The sequence below is a fragment of the Bubalus kerabau genome, chromosome 20 (assembly GCF_029407905.1).
Source record: "Bubalus kerabau isolate K-KA32 ecotype Philippines breed swamp buffalo chromosome 20, PCC_UOA_SB_1v2, whole genome shotgun sequence".
Taxonomy (NCBI): domain Eukaryota; kingdom Metazoa; phylum Chordata; class Mammalia; order Artiodactyla; family Bovidae; genus Bubalus; species Bubalus kerabau.
The window spans coordinates 36,648,562-36,666,563 of NC_073643.1; the positions used below are offsets into that span (position 1 = coordinate 36,648,562).

Genomic DNA, 18,002 nt, shown 5'->3' on the forward strand with positions numbered 1-18,002 from the left:
TGATCCTTTATGGCCTCATCTATAAAATGGGGCAAAAAGAAAACCTACTTCATTGATTGCCTGTGAGAATTAGACAAAGTAAAACAAATTATGTTCTCAGTGAGCTATAGCCATTGATCCCCAGCAAAAGTAGCTTAATTTTCTTTCTTTCCAGTGATGATGAAACTTACATTCAATTTCCAGTTCTAAGTATCTAAACACCTAATTATATTATCCAGCACGTGCACTTTTCCGATCAGTTGAGAATTCCAACCTGGGAAGGCCCTGCTGTCTTCATCCTTGTGTTACCCTCCCACTCACTCCACTCATCTGTCAAAGAAGTGCTTTGTATGTAGTAAATGCTCAATAGAAGCTTCATTAATGATCTAGGTCCTAAGAAACCAAGGTGATCCTTGAATCATTTTAATGGCTTATAATTAATGTGATGAGTGAAACATGGTCAGTGCTTCAAGTTACTGCTACAGGGGTCTCTGTAGAAGAGATAGCAGATTTTAACTTTGGAATCCTGCATTTAGGCTTCAATGCCTTTGCCTTCATGCCCACAGGGCCCTTTGGGACTTTGTCATCTGAAACAGATGCTCAGGGAACACAGCATCCAGCACGCAACCTCAGCTTCAGGCCTCTGGGGTAGAATTTTTCTTTACAAAACTCCCTTCAACCTGAGAATCTGGTGTGGTAAAGTCCACAGGAACCTGACAGTACCTGGGACATGATGACCATCACATGTTAAGTCGGCACTGGGCTACTCACCTGGAGATGCTGAAACTCACTCTCATCTAACTTTCAATCTGCACTTGGGAAGACAGAACCCCCTCCCATGGGTCCTTAGTGGGACAAAAAAATCACTGTTTAAGATTGAAAGATTGTGACTTGAGGAAAACATCCCTTGAATATATGAATATCACGGTGTTCGCCCATGTGCGCCACTTGGCTGACCCTCAGAGCCTCAGGGGAACATTCTCCTGGGATCGTGGGGCCCTATGGCCCTGCTCACAAAGCTGATAACAGCACAGGTTTGTTTTCTCATGTGTGTGCCAGAAGTCCATTTCCTTCACACACTCATGAGGCATGGCATTTAAGAGCTGCTTACTGTCTTAATTATACATGAGAGAAAATCATGAGCCCTAGTTGTTTAACCTTTTCATAAGAAAACGTGGAAATGCTTAGTTTAACCCAAGATGAAATTTTTGATTTCTGAAAAATTAGTGTGCCTAAGTCCAAGAATTATAGGCATTAATCAATTATAGCCAGCCTTGGTATTTAGGAAACTCTGTTCTATTTTAGATAAGAGAAATTAGGTTGTGGTTGGTTTTTTGTTTTCTATAACTTATCATTCCTCTGGGGCAGTGTCTGGTGATATTTTTTTTTTATCTCTGTAGCCCCTGAGCTTGGTATAAGGAAAGATTTGCAAGAGATCAGTTGAAGGAGCTGTTCTTTGTACTACTGGAGGATTTTGTCTTGTGGTTTATCCTGGTTCTTACTCTGTGAGTATCTGAGGTCAGTGGGAGCTGTTTACACAGTGAAGAATCAGTGAAGAGCAGACCAGCTCTCTGTCTTCATGGAATGGTATTCTAGCAGAGGGAGACCACAAATGAGCAGATAAACTAATGTATGAACAAAAAAACCTGAAAATAGTACTAAGCATTATAGAGTTGTTTTAAAAGGTGGTGGGAGAGATATGGAAGTTGGTGGGGGGAGGTGGGTAGGGGAGAGGCAACTTGAGCTGGAGGCACCGGGAAAGGCCTCTGAGAAGTGAACTGAGCTTGAGGACACGAAAGCAGACCCATGAGAAGCTCTAAGGCAGAGAGAGGATGACCCGTGGCCACACCCTACCTGATAGCAACTTTTGTGTGGCCTGCCAGCTAAGAATAGGTTTTTCATTTTTAAATGGGCAAAACAAATTTAAAGTAGAGGATATTGTGTGACACAGAAAAGTCATAGGAAATTCAGATTTCTGAGTTCACAAAGGTTTATCCAAACAAATCCACGTCCGTTCACTTCTATACCATCTGTGGCTACTTGCATGCTACATCGGCAGAACTGAGTAGTTACAACAGAGAACTGATGGTGCCCAACGCCTAAAAGATGAACTAAGGAGAAAGTGTGCTGACTTTGGTCTAAGAAAAGAACTTTTGGACAAAGGACCCACACATGCTGAGTCCCAGTACAAAAACTCAGGGGATGGCAGGGAAACTGGGAATAAGATGGAAAGATGACATCAGAGAGGCAGAGACCAGATCCTGTGGACACTGTATTTGTCATCTGACCATACACTTCCATGCATTACAAGTAACATGCTTTTGTCTAGTCTCTACCCCAAACATTTGCAAATTCCTGAAAACAAGGCAATGCTTTCTAGCCGTAAATCAACATATACCCCATCCTCCTGCTTGGTCTGGGAGCTTATGAACCTTCTTCCTGCCTCCTTTTCAAAACTCAGAGCAATGGTTTCTCAACTAAAAATTAGATCAGAATCCTGGCTCTGCTACTTACTGACTGTGTGACCTTGAGCAGATTGCTTAACCTCTCTGTGCTGCAGTTTCCTCACTGATAAAGTGGGCTATTATTACTCAGTTCAAGGATTTCTGTGAAGATTCAATGAGATAGTATAAAGAAAGTGCTTGATAAGTGCTGCCTTGAGCTGCTGCTGAGATTCTTCTTGAGTAAAAACGTCACTCGACAAGTGTGGATTCCTGACCCCACCCCTAGAGATTTGATTCCCCGAGTCTAGGGTGGGGCCCAGGAATCTGCCACAAGCTGAACCACATGTTGAGAAATATACCACCCCAGGAAGACAGGTGCGGGGCCACCTGGCCTGGCCCAGGGCATCGATAAACAGTAACTGTGTATCACTGAATGGGTTGGAAGTCCAGGGATGGGATTTTTTTTTTTTTTCTGTGCAAATCCAAGTCTGAGATTAAATGAAGAAATGGAAGTGGAGGTAAGGGTGGAGATGGAGTGAGGCTTCAAACCAACCCCACTCTGAAAATTATATTAAGTACTCTCCTATTGTAGGCAAAGGGAGAAGGGGGCATCACCAACGCAATGGACATGACTCTGAGCAAATTCAGGGAGATAGTGAAAGACAGGGGAGCCTGGTGTGGTGCAATCCATGAGGTTACAAAGAGTCAGACGTGACTGAGCGACTGAATAGCACCACCAGGGGCCTATGCAGATTAACTTGTATATAGAAAAAGAGTTCCCGTCCTTAATTCTCTGTAAATCCAAGAATCTCTGTGGGGTTGTCACCACGCTTGTGGATGGCAGTCCTTGTATTGTACTTCCCAGGGGAGATATTACAAAGGGAGACAGGGCTTCTCCCCCACCACCCTTCCCCTCTAGTCAGAGTCACCAGGGCCAGGAAGGTAAATGACAGGCATTAGGGAGTGGTGAGCACGGCCCCTCCTCTCCAGCAAATTATGGTCACACAGGAATGCAGACTGAGAATGGCCAGAGAATCCTATTTTCAAAATGAAGCCAGATATCCAGATTTTTATGCAATACATTCCCATTAATAAATGTTGGCAACTAATTCAGTTTTCTTCTTTTTTTTAAACCTCCATACAGGCCAAACAAAACACATCTGCTGGCCGGATCGAGCCTGTGGGTGGGCTTCTAATTTGCAAGCTCTGGTCTAGACTGACTAATTCAAGCTTTGGAACCTGCACCGCCACTCCCATTCTGCCCTGTGACCTAGTGGAGGGACAGGATCTCTGCTAGGGCAGTGGCTCACAAACCTAGCTACACATTAAAGTCTCTCCTAGCTACCTGGGAAAATAAAACATGTCCTGATGCCCAGCTCCGTGTCAAGAGGTTCTGATTTGACTGGTGCACTGAGGCTCACCAGCAAATATCCAATCAGATTTGAGCTTCCCCGCACAAGAGCAAGAGCAAAGAGCCATGTTTGGAGAAGGAGATGTTCTTGGGAAGAGAGTGCCCAGAAGTCAGAAAATCAAGGCCAGGCCAGAAACCCCTGTCAACATGTGAGTTTGCCTTGCTTCCTGCAGCTCTGTGTAACAGTCACGCAAACAGCTATAAGGAGTTTGACCTTGATAAAAGTTTTGTCTTCCAGTTTCCTTCAGATATCTCCAGGCCATCACTACATTCTCCCAGCCTAGTGCAGGCAGCGACAATGGTGGCCGTGGTTTTGTGTGGCGGGGAGGGGAGTGGAACAAGGGACGAAGGAAAGACGTCTTGTTCCTGCTGATCTCCTCCATGAATGTTCACGCAGCGAAGCAGCATCCTCCTGATGGGATTGAAACCCAGTGGGAGGGAAGACTTTGCAACCTGAGAGGCTGTGTCAGACTTCCTGAGCTGCAGTGAAGGCATATCACCTCTTTTCCCCATTCCAGAGGAAAGTGAGTGCTGCAGCTGGGGTGAAGGGGTAGTACTTAAGTGATGAACATCTTTGCTACCTAGCCCAGGGTTTAGCACATGGTGGCCTATAAATGCTTGTTGAAGGAATGGAGAGAAAGAGAGGATATGGGGGAGTCAGCGACTGTCTTTACCACCTTTCTGCCCTTTGAGGCAGTTCTTACTCTTCTTCCTCCCTCCCCATGAGCAAACCAGGGGTCTGTATGGGAACTGGGTCCACTAAACTTTGTTTTCCATGAGCTGCTGGGCTTTCCAGCAAGTTCACAAGGTGCCAGTGTGGTTTCATACAAAGGCTTCACTCACATATATTAATTCACCCTTAACATACAGGAAGACACCAGTGAGATTTTATAGTGTGTGGTGGGTTTTTTGAACCAGGAACCAGATTCCCAGTTTCCCTTGCACCTACTCTTTCCCTTTGAAGTCAACAGGAGCCCTGCTCAGGGTGTCTAGAGAGAAACAAGGATCTGGTCTAAGTGAATTGTTAGGAAAATGCATTAAAGTACTAAAGTAAGATTATGTTACCCAGAAAAAATACACTTTGGCCAACAGAAACGGCAATCAGAGCCATCTGAAGGGGGTCCTGTGGTCAGAGAAAAGAAGAAAACATATTTTAAAAATTCAATTAATGTGTTCAGTTGCCTCAAAGGAAATAAAGGCCCATTGTCTTTTATGTGTTTAAAATATGAATCGCCAATTAATGATGAGATTGGCAAATTGCTCTACAATTAAAAACATAGAAATGTTGTTTAAGGCTATTAGAATAATTGTCATATGTTAATTATGGGTTGATGGATTTTGCCAGCAACTACCTTTTCAGTTTGAGCTTTTCTGAACAGAATCCAAACCCATAAAGACGTTGATATAATAAAAACTGTCTTCCTTGTTGGCGTGCCTGCCGTATTTTCAGTGTCTTTTAAGGTATGTAATTATTTTTAATTAGGTCTCCAGAAGAAAATTTCTTAATACATGCTCTGCTGCTGCTGCTGTGCTGTGCTCAGTCATGTCTGACTCTGTGCGACCCCATGGACTGTAGCATGCCAGGCTCCTCTGTCCATGGGATTTCCCAGGCAAGAATACTTGAGTGGGTTGCCATTTCCTCCTCCAGAGGATCTTCCCAACCCAGGGATTGAACCTACTTCTCCTGCATTGGCAGGTGGATTCTTCACCACTGAGTCACTTGGGAAGCCCATATGCTTTACTAGGTCATCCTTAAAGAACCTTGTAATTAAGATGAGGGGAGAGAGGTATAGAGGAATTGAATATGAGGTAAACCTTGGTTTAGATATTAACTAGCTGAGTACTTTGGGCAGATTGCTTAGCTTTTCTGAATCTCAAAGTTAAAAAAAAAAATGGAAAATATATACCTTACAGGGCTGCTGGGGCTTTGTATGGGATAATATTTATATATCCCCATGTATTGTGCCTGGTGCTCAGCAGATGCTCAATAAAAGTAGTTACTGTTTTTCTAGAAATAGTGGTGAAAGTAACTCAAGTTGGCATGTCCTGTCAACCATTTCATTACAGTAAAATCCTTGCAGTTACTGTTCTCACAACTAGGACTATCATGTGTAAACATTCAGATTATGCCCTGCACAGTGTCTGGGATAGTCATTGACATTGATGTTTATGTGAATAGTGCTCTATTGTGCAGGGAGTTGTGCAGTATGCAACCTTCACAACTATACATTGGTTCTCTGCTTGTAATCAGATCCTAATTTTAAGTCCCTTTTAGTCTTTGGTCTTTAAATAAACATGTCCTGTTTTTCTTCACTAGACCTTCCCCAAGCTTTTTTCAGCAGTTTTTGTCAGCAGTTAGTGGATTTTTATCTATAGGCCTAATCTGGCCTGCAACCTGTATGTGTAAATACAGTTTTATTGAACTATAGTAATGCTTATTCATTTATGCATCATATACAGCTACTTTTTAGCTGCAATGACCCAGTAGAGTATTTGCAAGGACTCTATGGCTGACAAAGTATTTGCTCTCTTGCCCTTCACTAGGAAAGTTCGTTGACCTCTGGTGTTGATGACTGTCTAGCCAAATTATGTTTATCATGATTCCAGGGAAAGTTAATGGTTGATGCTGGTTTGTTTGTTTGTTTCTCTCTCACACCTCTCACATTTCTTAGTCAGGAGGTAGAATAGATGTTTTTCTTGATCCTAGTTGCCACTTCCAGACCATTCGCCTTCCTTTCTCCCCCAAATCCCTACAGCTCTGAAGCTCATGATTTTAGAGTCTCCCATACCCTTCCTTGGTTCCTTCTTGATTTTAGCTAGTGCTTCATCCAGCCCGGCATTTTGCATGATGTAATCTGCATATAAGTTAAATAAGCAGGGTGACAATATACAGCCTCGATATACTCCTTTCCCAATTTGGAACCAGTCCGTTGTTCCATGTCCAGTTCTAACTGTTGCTTCCTGACCTGATACAAATTTCTCAGGAGGCAGGTCAGATGGTCTGGTATTCCCATCTCTTTCAGAATTTTCCACAGTTTGTTGTGAGCCACACAGTCAAAGGCTTTGGCATAGTCAATAAAGCAAAAATAGATGTTTTTCTGGAATTCTTTTTGCTTTTTTCTATGATCCATTGGATGTTGATAATTTGATATCTGGTTCCTCTGCCTTTTCTAAATCCAGCTTGAACATCTGGAAGTTCTTGGTTCATGTACTGTTGAAGCCCAGCTTGAAAAATTTTGAGTATTGTTTGCTAGTGTGTGAGATGAGTGCAATTGCGCAGTAGTTTGAACAATCTTTGGCATTGCCTTTCTTTGGGATTGGAATGAAAGCTGACCTTTTCCAGTCCTGTGGCCACTACTGAGTTTTCCAAATTTGCTGGCATATTGAGTGCAGCACTTTCACAGCATCATCTCTTGGGATTTGAAATAGCCCAATTGGAATTCCATCACCTCCACTGGCTTTGTTCATAGTGATGCTTCCTAAGGCTAATTTGACTTCACATTCCAGGATGTCTGGCTCTAGGTGAGTGATTCACCATCGTGGTTATCTAGGTCATGAAGATCTTTTTTGTATAGTTCTTCCGTGTATTCTTGCCACCTTTTCTTAATATCGCTTGCTTCTGTTAGGTCCATACCATTTCTGTCCTTGATTGTGCTTATCTTTACATGAATTGTTCACTTGGTATCTCTAATTTTCTGGAAAAGATCTCTAGTCTTTCCCATTCTATTGTTTTCCTCTATTTCTTTGCACTGATCACTGAGTAAGGCTTTCTTATCTCTCCTTGCTATTCTTTGGAACTCTGCATTCAGATAGATATATCTTTCCTTTTCACTTCTCTTCTTTTCTCAGCTATTTGTAAGGCTTCCTCAGACAACCATTTTGCCTTTTTGCATTTCTTTTTCTTGGGGATGCTTCCCATCATAATTTTTAGTAATTTTCATATTGTTTTCATAAATGATATTTCGATTATCCTGGCCTCTCAGGTCTTGAATTAGATCACCTCCAGTGATTTTGCTTTTATTCAACATTCAACAAGATCTTCTGGAGTGCCAGACCTCCTTCTTCCATACTGACTGCCATGGTCCCCAGCCTAGTATTCAACAACTAGAGCAACTCCTGCCCAATCTGGCCTCCCAGCTCACTCCCTTAGCTCTCAAATTCAAGAAATCCCAAACCCTGGGACTTATTGCACTGATGCCACACCACCTTCTCACCATCCCTCCCCCTTTCTGTCTTCACGTGCCTTACTGCCTGGCTTACACATCATGGCCTTTCGTTCTAATTACTGTTTAGCATATAGTCTCAGGTTCCCCTGCCCCTTCACTGCTTTGTAAGGATCTTCCAGCAAAGCTTGAGTTCTGGTGATGTCCAATCCTGGACTCAGCTGCAGCTAAGCCCAGGAATTTCACTAAAGAGATACATACAGCCATGCCCACTTTCATCCATGCCCTCTAACTCAAGTGGACATGTATGTTCCCTGATCATCTTACTCCATGTCTCTCGTTTCCGTTCTTATAGACGATTTTTTCTTCATAGATGATGATTTCTTCTCATGGCTCACTGAGCCTCCGACCCCTCTACCTGTATTCTCTTTCTCAGTGATCTTGCCTCCTATTTCACTAAGGCAGAGAAGCTCCCAGAATAGAACATCCGCAGACTCCCACCACCAAAGCTATTTGCTTCTTTGCCATTTAATCTGCCTTCCTGCTTATTTAAGGCTCCATGGTCCTGGGTAAGACCATCCTCTCCATTTGTCCACAAGACTCCATCACCTCTTGCCTATTCAAAAATATCTGAATTCTTGAATTCAGTTCTCTACATTTCTCTCCTTCCCTTAGTACATTATTGGTTCTTCCCATTTTATATAAGAATATTTCCATCATTACAAGTATCTTGTTATTCCTCCCATCTTTTGACTCCATTTCCCTCTTGGACCACCCCATTTCTTTTTGTGATTTATTTTTAATTGAAGGATAATTGCTTTATAACATTGTGTTGGTTTCTGCCATATATCAACATGAATCAGTCATAGGTATGCATATGTCCCTTCACTCTTGAACCTCCCTCCCACCTCCCACCCCATCCCATCCCTCTAGGTTGTCAGAGCACCAGGTTTGAGTTCCCTCCATCATATAGAAAATTCCCATTGGCTATCTATTTTATATATGGTAATGTATATATTTTCACACTACTCTCTCAATTTGGCCCACCCTCCCGTTCCCCCCACTGTGTCCACAAGTCTGTTCACTAGCCCTGTGTAGAGGTTCATCAGCACCATCTTTCCAGATCCATATATATGCGTTTATATGCAATATTTGTTTTTCTCTTTCTGACTTACTTCACTCTATATCATAGACTCTAGGTTCATCCACCTCACTAGAACTGACTCCAATATGTTCTTTTTAATGGCTGAGTAACCCTCCATTGTGTATGTATACCACAACTTCTTTATCCATTCATCTGTCAATAGACATCTAGGTTGCTTCCATGTCTTAGCTGTTGTTAATAGTGCTGCAATGAACATTGGGGTACATCTGTCTTTTTCAGTTATGGTTTCCTCAAAGTATATGCCCAGTAATTTTATTCCTAGTTGGCTTTCTTTTTTTTCAAACTTTAAACCTTGTACTTTGTATTGAGGTATACCCAATTAACAATGTTTTGGTAGTTTTAGGTGAAAAGCAGAGGGGCTCAGCCATACATATACATATATCCATTCTCCCCCAAACTCCTCTCCCATCCAGGCTGGCATATAACACTGAGTACAGTTCCATGTGCAATACAATAGGTCTTTGTTGGTTATCTATTTTGAGTATAACTATGTGTACATGACTTTTCCAAACTCCTTAACTATCCCTTTTCCCTGGCAACCATAAATTTGGTTTCAAAGTCTGTGAGTCTCTTTCTGTTTTATAAGTAAGTTCATTTGTATAAATTTTTTTAGATTCCACATATAAGGGATGTCATGCAATATTTCTCCTTCTCTCTCTAACTTGATTCACTCTCTAGGTCCATCCATGTTACCGCAAATGGCTTTATTTCATTCTTTTTAATGCCTGAGTAGTACTCCATTGTACATATGTACCACATCTCTTTTATCCATTCTTCTGTAGATCTGTAGATGGTCATTTAGACTGCTTCCATGTCTTGACTGTTGTAATCAGTGCTGCAGTGAACACTGGGGTGCATGCATCCTTTCAGATCAGGTTTTTATCCAGATATATACCCAGGAGGGAGATTTCAGGGTCATATGGTAGTTCTGTTCCTAGTTTTTTAAGAAATCTCTATACTGTCTTCCATAGTGGCTGTATCAATTTACATTCCCACCAATAGTGCAAGGGGGTTCTCTTTTTTCCACATTCTCTCCAGCACTTGTTATCTGTAGATTTTTTGATGATGGCCATTCTGACCCGTGGTGACTGCAGCCATGAAATTAAAAGATGCTTACTCCTTAGAAGGAAAGTTATGACCAACCTAGATAGCATATTCAAAAGCAGAAACATTACTTTGCCAACAAAGGTTCGTCTAGTCAAGGCTATGGTTTTTCCTGTGGTCATATATGGATGTGAGAGTTGGACTGTGAAGAAAGCTGAGTGCCGAAGAATTGATGCTTTTGAACTGTGGTGTTGGAGAAGACTCTTGAGAGTCCCTTGGACTGCAAGGAGATCCAACCAGTCCGTCCTGAAGGAGATCAGCCCTGGGATTTCTTTGGAAGGAATGATGCTAAAGCTGAAACTCCAGTACTTTGGCCACCTCATGCGAAGAGTTGACTCATTGGAAAAGACTCTGATGCTGGGAGGGATTGAGGGCAGGAGGAGAAGGGGATGACAGAGGATGAGATGGCTGGATGGTATCACTGACTCGATGGACATGAGTCTGAGTGAACTCCGGGAGTTGGTGATGGACAGGGAGGCCTGGCGTGCTGCGATTCATGGGGTGGCAAAGAGTCGGACACGACTGAGCGACTGATCTGACTGATCTGATCTGATCTGATGTCTTCTTTGGAGAAATGTCTGTTCAGGTGTTCTGCCCATTTTTTGATTGAGCTATTTGTTTTCCTGATGTTGAGCTGTATGAGCTGCTTATACATTCTGGAAATTAATCCTTTGTCAGTTGTTTCATGTACAATTATTCTCTCCCATTCTGAGGGTTGTCTTCTCATCTTGTTTATTGGTTCCTTTGCTGTGCAGAAGCTTTTATGTTTAATTAAGTCTTATTTGTTTATTTTTGTTTTTATTTCCATTACTCTAGGAAGTGTGACTACCCCGTATCTCTGTTCCTCTTTGTAGGACAACTCCTCAAAACTGTTATCCATCCTCATGGTGTCCAGTTTTTACCTTCAGTTCACTTTCTAACATTCTTATCATGCTTTTGTTACCTTTACTCCACCCGAAGAGCTCTTGCCAAGGTGACAGATGAAATCTGTATTGCTAAATCAACGGTCAGTTTGTAGTTCTCACTTTGACCTTATGAAAGAATTTGACATGGTTGACTGTTCTTCCACTTAGCTTCCAGAACACCATGTTCTCATCATATCTCAGTCATGGAGAAGAACAATCTAAAAGACCCTGAGGTGCATTTGGAGTGATTGTATGGAATGCAAAAGGAGACTCCTTTTGTAGAAGGCTCACCCTTGTAAATTGGATGCTTTATCTGAGACAAGACTGCCCTCTTGTTCCTGTGGTGCCCCACTGGCTAAAAGGGCAGTGGGGCTGGAGGGGTGGACGTGGGGAGAAGGGTGAGCTCTTTTGAGTTGAGTCCTTAGGAGCTTGTGATCTCCGCCAGGTGACCTGTAATTCCTCAGCCTCAGTTTTTGTATCAGTAAAGTGTAGATGGAAACACCTGCTACATAGTCTTATTGTTAAAAATAAATGAATTTGTGTTAGAGAAAGCTTGGGATCCTAATTACAAACCCAAATGCCTGCCAGGATGGACAGAAAGGAAGTAAAAATTAGGACAGTCAGCAGATGGCTAGCCCCTAAAGGTAGGTCATATTTAGATTTTGAAAATAAACACAGCAGGTCAAATAGACCGTACCTGAAGGCCAAGTTCGGCCCACATTTTTCATGGGCTGTGGCTGAGATATGGTGGATATTCGGTTAATATTAGACTCCCTTTCTTTCGGAAACTCACTTGATCTGTCAGTCGTTCAGTCACCCTACTGTTTCATGCTCGTGACATTCATTCAGCACCTGTGTCCTCGGCCGCCGCTGTGCCAGGCGCTGTGCAAGGTCAAGTGGTGGTCCCTTCTCTCAGGCTCTATTTCTCCTATTAGAGAAGTTGACTGACAAATTGGGAAAATAATAGCTGTGAAAGAACTGTGAAAAAGTGTTATGAAGACAAAGGGATGTGATTAACAAGAAAGAAAAAAAAGTGGAAGAGGAGCTGGGAATCTCCTGTAATAAAAAGAAAGTATATGAGAATGATGGCTAAGTTCTGGAGTCTTGAGTTTCTGGAGCTTGAGTTCTGGAGTCTAATTTCCTACCTCTTTGACCTCAGGCAAGTTTCTTATTCTTCCTATGTGTCAGTATTCTACAGGCAGGCCTCATTTCATTGATTTTCACGTCATTGCACTTCACAGATACTGTATTTTTTACAAATTGAAGGTTTGTGGTAACCCTATGTCAAGCAAGTCTGTTGGCACCATTTTTCCAACAGCATTTGTTTGCTTCGTGTCTCTGTTGTCACATTTTGGTAATTCTTACCGTATTTCAACCTTTTTCATGACTATTATATTAATATTTGTTATGTGCTCTGTGATCAGTGACCTTTGATGTTAGTACTATGACTCGCTGAAGTCTCAGATGATGGTTAGTGTTTTTTAGTAATAGTGTGATAGATTATAGTACAGGTAAGCATCTTTTTTCTTTTTCTTTTCCATGATGGTCTGTCGGTTTATCACAGGATTTTGAATATAGTTCCCTGTGCTTGTTGTTTATCCATTCCGTATATAATAGTTTGCATCTGCTAACCCCACACTCCCAATCCATTCCCTGCCTCCTTCTGGCAACCACAAATCTGTTGTCTAAAACAACACTTCTATATGCGCTGGGAAACCACAACCTCACATGACTTGCTTTACTGAGCTGGTTGGTAGTTAAACCCATGTAATCTCTGAGGTATGCCTGTATGTTACAAATGAAGATGATAATAGTCCCTATCTCATGGGACTGTTGAGAAGGTTAAGTGAGTTAATGCATTTAAAGCACTCAGGCCATTCACTGGTATAGTTGGTTCTCAGGTAGGTCAGCTAGCTCTATGGCAGGCACAGGGATCTAGATGTGAATTTGGAAACTAGGGTTCTAATAAGGTGACTCAAATTACCCTGATTCATCCAGAACTTTCCCTGTCTTATTGCTGGAAGTCATGTGCCCTGAGAAACCCCTCAGTTCTGGGCAGAATTAGATGGTTGGTCACCCTAAGCTGCTTCCAGCCACTGACTAGCTGTGTGACTTTGAGGCCATCTTATGCCATCTCTGTAAAATGAGGAGTTCAGACTAGACAGGTAGTTCTCAAACTTCATCAAGTATGAAAATCTGTTGTTAAAATATGGGATGCCAAGCCCCACCCCCAGAGTTTCTGATCCAATAGGTGTGAGGTGGAGCCTGACCCACGGTCGTGAATGTCCATTTGTCTTCCAACAGTGTATCATTCTGTGACTGCTTCCTGTGACCTGCTCAGGGTCCGTATGAGAAAATGAGGTTCAAGTACAGAAAACCATGTCAGTCAGTCGTGTATTCATTCAACGCTACTTCTTGGACACCTGCTGTTTGTCAGGTAGTATTCTAGCTGCTAGAGATCTGGTAGTCCACCGGACCAAAAGCAGGGCACTCGGCTCTATACCCCGCACTGCCTTGCCTCTCCTCAGTGTCATGCACAGGGAAGGCTCTGAGGTGACGAGAACTGGAGAAGAGGGTAAGATAACACACGGAAGCAGTAAGCTCTGCCTTACAGAGCTTAAAGGCAAGCATACAGCCACCTGGTTAGAGAGAGGGTTAAGAAAGTCTGTGCTCAGGAGTTACAACCCCTCATTGCCTACGGAACACCCACACCCAGACTTCCTATCTCAATGTCAAGGACTTTTATGGCCAAGACTCTTTTTTTTTTTTTTTGAGATTTCTCCATTTGTCTCTTATGAAAAATAGGGTTTGCACTTTAAGCCTTAGCTGATATTTTTGAGAAAGAATAGGACTTCCACAATGTCATCCTTTCAAATATTTTATTTAGCTGCCTGCTACATGGGAGCAGCTACCTTTTATAAATAAGCAGATATTCTGCATTTCTCTCACACCAAGTTCCAAGTGAGGAAGAAGAGAGCTCATTTTGTGCCCTGATGAAGAGCCAGAATATTTATTACCCAGTAAGTTTTGTTCAGCCTCTTAAGCCAGTCAGCACGTTTCATTCAATCAAGGGCCCTGACAAACATGCCAGGAAGGTCAAGTGATAACACTCATTTTTTGGACACTCCTAATGACAGGTTTATTTGATTAGATTTGATTCCCCACCCTCCCCCATCCACTCACATGTTATTACATGTCCTCTTAGCCACATTTGTTGTTTCAGATATCTACTGCAGCATAACCCATCATCCCAAAATTTAGTGGCTTAAAGGAAGGTCTGTTTTTATTGGTTCCCATTTTGTGGGTCAGGAATTTGGGCCGGGTTCAGTGGGGGTGGCATATCTCTGCTCACGTGGTGCTGGCACACACGTGCTAGAACTGGCACAGAGTCACTTCCACCATGTTCTGTTGGTCACAGCAAGTCACAGAACCAATCCAGATTCAAAGAGGGAGAGAAAATGTACTCTACATCTTGATGGAAGAAATTATTGCTGGCCATTTTTGCAGGCAATTAACCTATATCCTTGCCTTCTTAGTTAATGCACTTCAAAGAAGAAAAAATAGTGGGTTGTTTTTGTGTGTGTGTGTGTGTGGTGAGGGAGTCTGGTGACAAGACAAAGTCTTTCTAGATATCTAAATCCAAGAAGAGTGTCAGAACTCCCTCAAGGAAATGAGGATATTTAAATGATTACCTAAAGAAGGTAGCTCATAGAGGAGAGTGACAGTGAAAAGCATATATGTATATGTCTAGCTATACATTTACAATAAATTTGAAGTGTGTCAAAAAGCTAAGCATCCTTTTGGAAACAAATACAATAGGCCATAAAATTCTCAAATGCTTCTTATTAGCCTGAATGCATCTCAAAGAAAAAGGAGAATTGAATGTCACGAGAGGATTTGACCAAAATCTCATGGGCAGCAGATGTTTTGAATGCTCTTCCGTTAAGGAACAATAATGCCAACCACATGCCTGCCTATATTTTGGGAATTATTTTATTGAGGGCTTGTGAAAATATGGAAAATGTAAACATATACACATAAGCATATGAAAATGCGTTAAGTGTGGTCTGTCCTCGTGGCAGTGATGGGAGAGACAGAGGAGGTTTATATATGGGATGTGTAAGGCGACCTGGCACTTCTTAAACTTTGCGTGTGCAAGCAAGTCATTTGGGGAACCTTGTTTCAAAGCAGATCCCCATCCACTGGGTCTGGGTGGGAGCTGAGACTGGAGTTTCTGACACGCTCAGGTGCATTTATGCTGCTGGTGCACAGAACAGAAGAGCAAGCCTGTATTAGATGGTGGATGGAAGGTGTTGCTGATAGGCTTCCCTGTTCACGGGGCAGTAAGGGTCAGGTAGCAAATGCTGCCTCCGTGCCTACCACGTGCCTGACACTGGGCTAAGTTCAGGCTCTGAACTTAATGAGCTGCCAGTCTAGGAGGAAAGATAAACACAAAAAATGATTGCAATAGAGACTGCTGAGGGAATGGAGGGTTAACTGTGATTCTGATGAGTTATCTGTCAATTAGCAGAGGCTTTGATTCCTGAACCGCTAACAAGGATGTGGCTTGGGTTAGTTGATTGACTAGAGTCTTGGAGTCTTCATCTATAAAATGATCTTTCCAATGCCTATCTCACAGAATTCTTAGGTGACTTCAGTGAAATTAAGCCATAATGCCACATAATGCCTAGTGCATAGTAACTGGTCAGTAATGATTAACCTTTATTATTATACAAATCCTGCCGTGTATGGTGGGGGGAAAGACCAATATATTTATCTCTAAAATATTTTGCTTATTAATCAGAGAGGAAATTCAGGAAAGTGATTCACCCCTGTGGAAGAGGAAAGAAATTTCATCCATTCTCACAGGATCCTTGAAAAACAAGCAACATGAGCATCTCTTAAGACATTTTCTGAATATAAAGTGTGTGTGATGATGGTTGAAATGGATTTAAGGTTCTATTTTTTCTTGACTCTGTGGGACCTTGACATGTCATTTAACCTCAGCTTTCTCATCTATAAAGTGGAAACAATAACAATTATCATATTTGAAGTTTATGAGACTCAAATGTCATAATGAATCTTTGGTGTCCTCACAGCCGGTTTGAATCTTGGCCTTGTCACTTATTAGCTTGTGTGACCTTGACCATTTTTCTCAACTTCTACCTCACTAAAAAAGTACGTAAAGTACTCTGCCAAGGGACAGACACAGAATAAGTGCTCTGTAAATGACAGTTGTTGTTATGATGTGACCTTCCTTTGAAAAATATAAGGTATATGACTTCATGAAGATTATTATTATAACATGATAAATGTGCTGTTCTTTTATACATTGAGGTGTTGCTTTTGAGTTTCTGGCAGTAAAGCATAAACTTCGATTTCCCGCCCCTCTCCTCTGTCATGTGTGGTTGCAAGTGATAATTGGGAAGGCAGCAGATTGGTGGTGAGAGTTACAGCCTCTGTGATGATATAATTAGCCATCTCTTCATCAATGGAGCAGACAGGCTGCATCTTACACTGATCCTCACACCAGAATCTCAAAATTTTTAAATGCTCCTAGCTTTCATAGAGCTTTTTCTTAGTCATTCAGTGAACCTGTTAAAATGGCAGATCCATGAGGCAGGGTCAAACATACAGGGTCTAGTTTGTGTTAGAAGGTGGACTCTAGTGGTCTGGGGCCCCTGGTGGATTCTGCTCTGCAGGAGCAGGAGGGGACAGATGAATTTCAGGCAACAGCCATTCTTGCTATGGAAATCTAGTGACTGCAGCCTGGCACCCTTTGGGGCATTAACGAATATTTCAGTAGCCAGAGAATGTACAATAAAGTATACATCTCCGCACTTCCACCAAGGGAAAAATTGGGATGGGACAGAGAAATCTCTAAATTGTCTCTTCTTATACTCCATCCCTTGACTTCCTGTCACCTTCTCTACCTATCTGTCTCATTGACACAGTTATTGTGAGGAAGGAGTTAATGAGTACACAGCTTTATTTTCCTTGGAAGAGAGATACAAAACAGGCTCAAAACAGGGCTGTCATCACCCTGCAAGTCTTCAGGGGGTTATAGGTAATTATTAACCCTTTGTGGCCTGCCTAGGGGGGGGACCCTCTGTGCTACTACTAAGCAACTACTAAGATATTCCATCTATGGTATGTACCTGCACGCTCAATTTTTTTCAGACTTAAAATTCAGTAATACCTTAAAAATCAGTCTTCTGTGTGTATAGGCCCAAAGTCCCCCAGGTGCTATATCAGAACAGATCATTCCCTAACTGTCTTAGCACTGGGTCAGAAGTACCATTCTTTTTGTTTTCCTTTTGAGAAAAGTGAGGCTTAAAGGAAATGACTGGGCGAAGGTTTCATGGGTAACAGGTCTTGGCTAGAATCCAGGTCTTCTGAATACAGCCCTGGTGCTCTTTGAATGTACTGAACATAGTGTAAAATCTCTTCTCACAGTCAGAAAGCACGTCTGAATCTAGCATTCTTTAACACCACCAATTATCACCACCTAGAACTGTCATAAACTGCCCCAATTCAGTCTCCTGGAATTTGTGTTTTCTTAAAAAAAAAAAAATCCATGGGATCAATCTGTTTTCTTGTTATTTTGTCATTTGCTTTTCTCCTGCTTGGTGATTTCAGGCTATTTAGATTTGGGGTTTGTCTCTTTCAGTGAGTTTAGGGTGATTAACTGCTACAGCTGCTGTATTTAAGAGAATCCCTCAGAGATTTGGGATGGGATGGGGGATTTGAGTCTATGCTGGTCCTAGCGTTTGGTCTCTGGTAGATTAAAATGAAGTGGAAAGCCTAAAAATTCCTGAATGACCCCCTTCA

The 18,002-nt window shown here is 42.1% G+C and overlaps 1 protein-coding gene across 2 annotated transcripts in view; it reads left to right on the forward strand.

Annotated features, from left to right (window-relative positions):
• The window catches only part of LOC129635355 (uncharacterized), a 434,397-nt gene extending 429,180 nt beyond the window's left edge, over positions 1–5,217 (forward strand). For both annotated transcript variants that reach the window (XR_008706245.1, XM_055558295.1), the window contains exon 9: positions 3,568–5,217. The gene's annotated coding sequence lies outside the window, so the exon portion shown is untranslated. The remainder of the gene's footprint in view (positions 1–3,567) is intronic.
• The last annotated feature ends 12,785 nt before the right edge of the window (positions 5,218–18,002 follow it).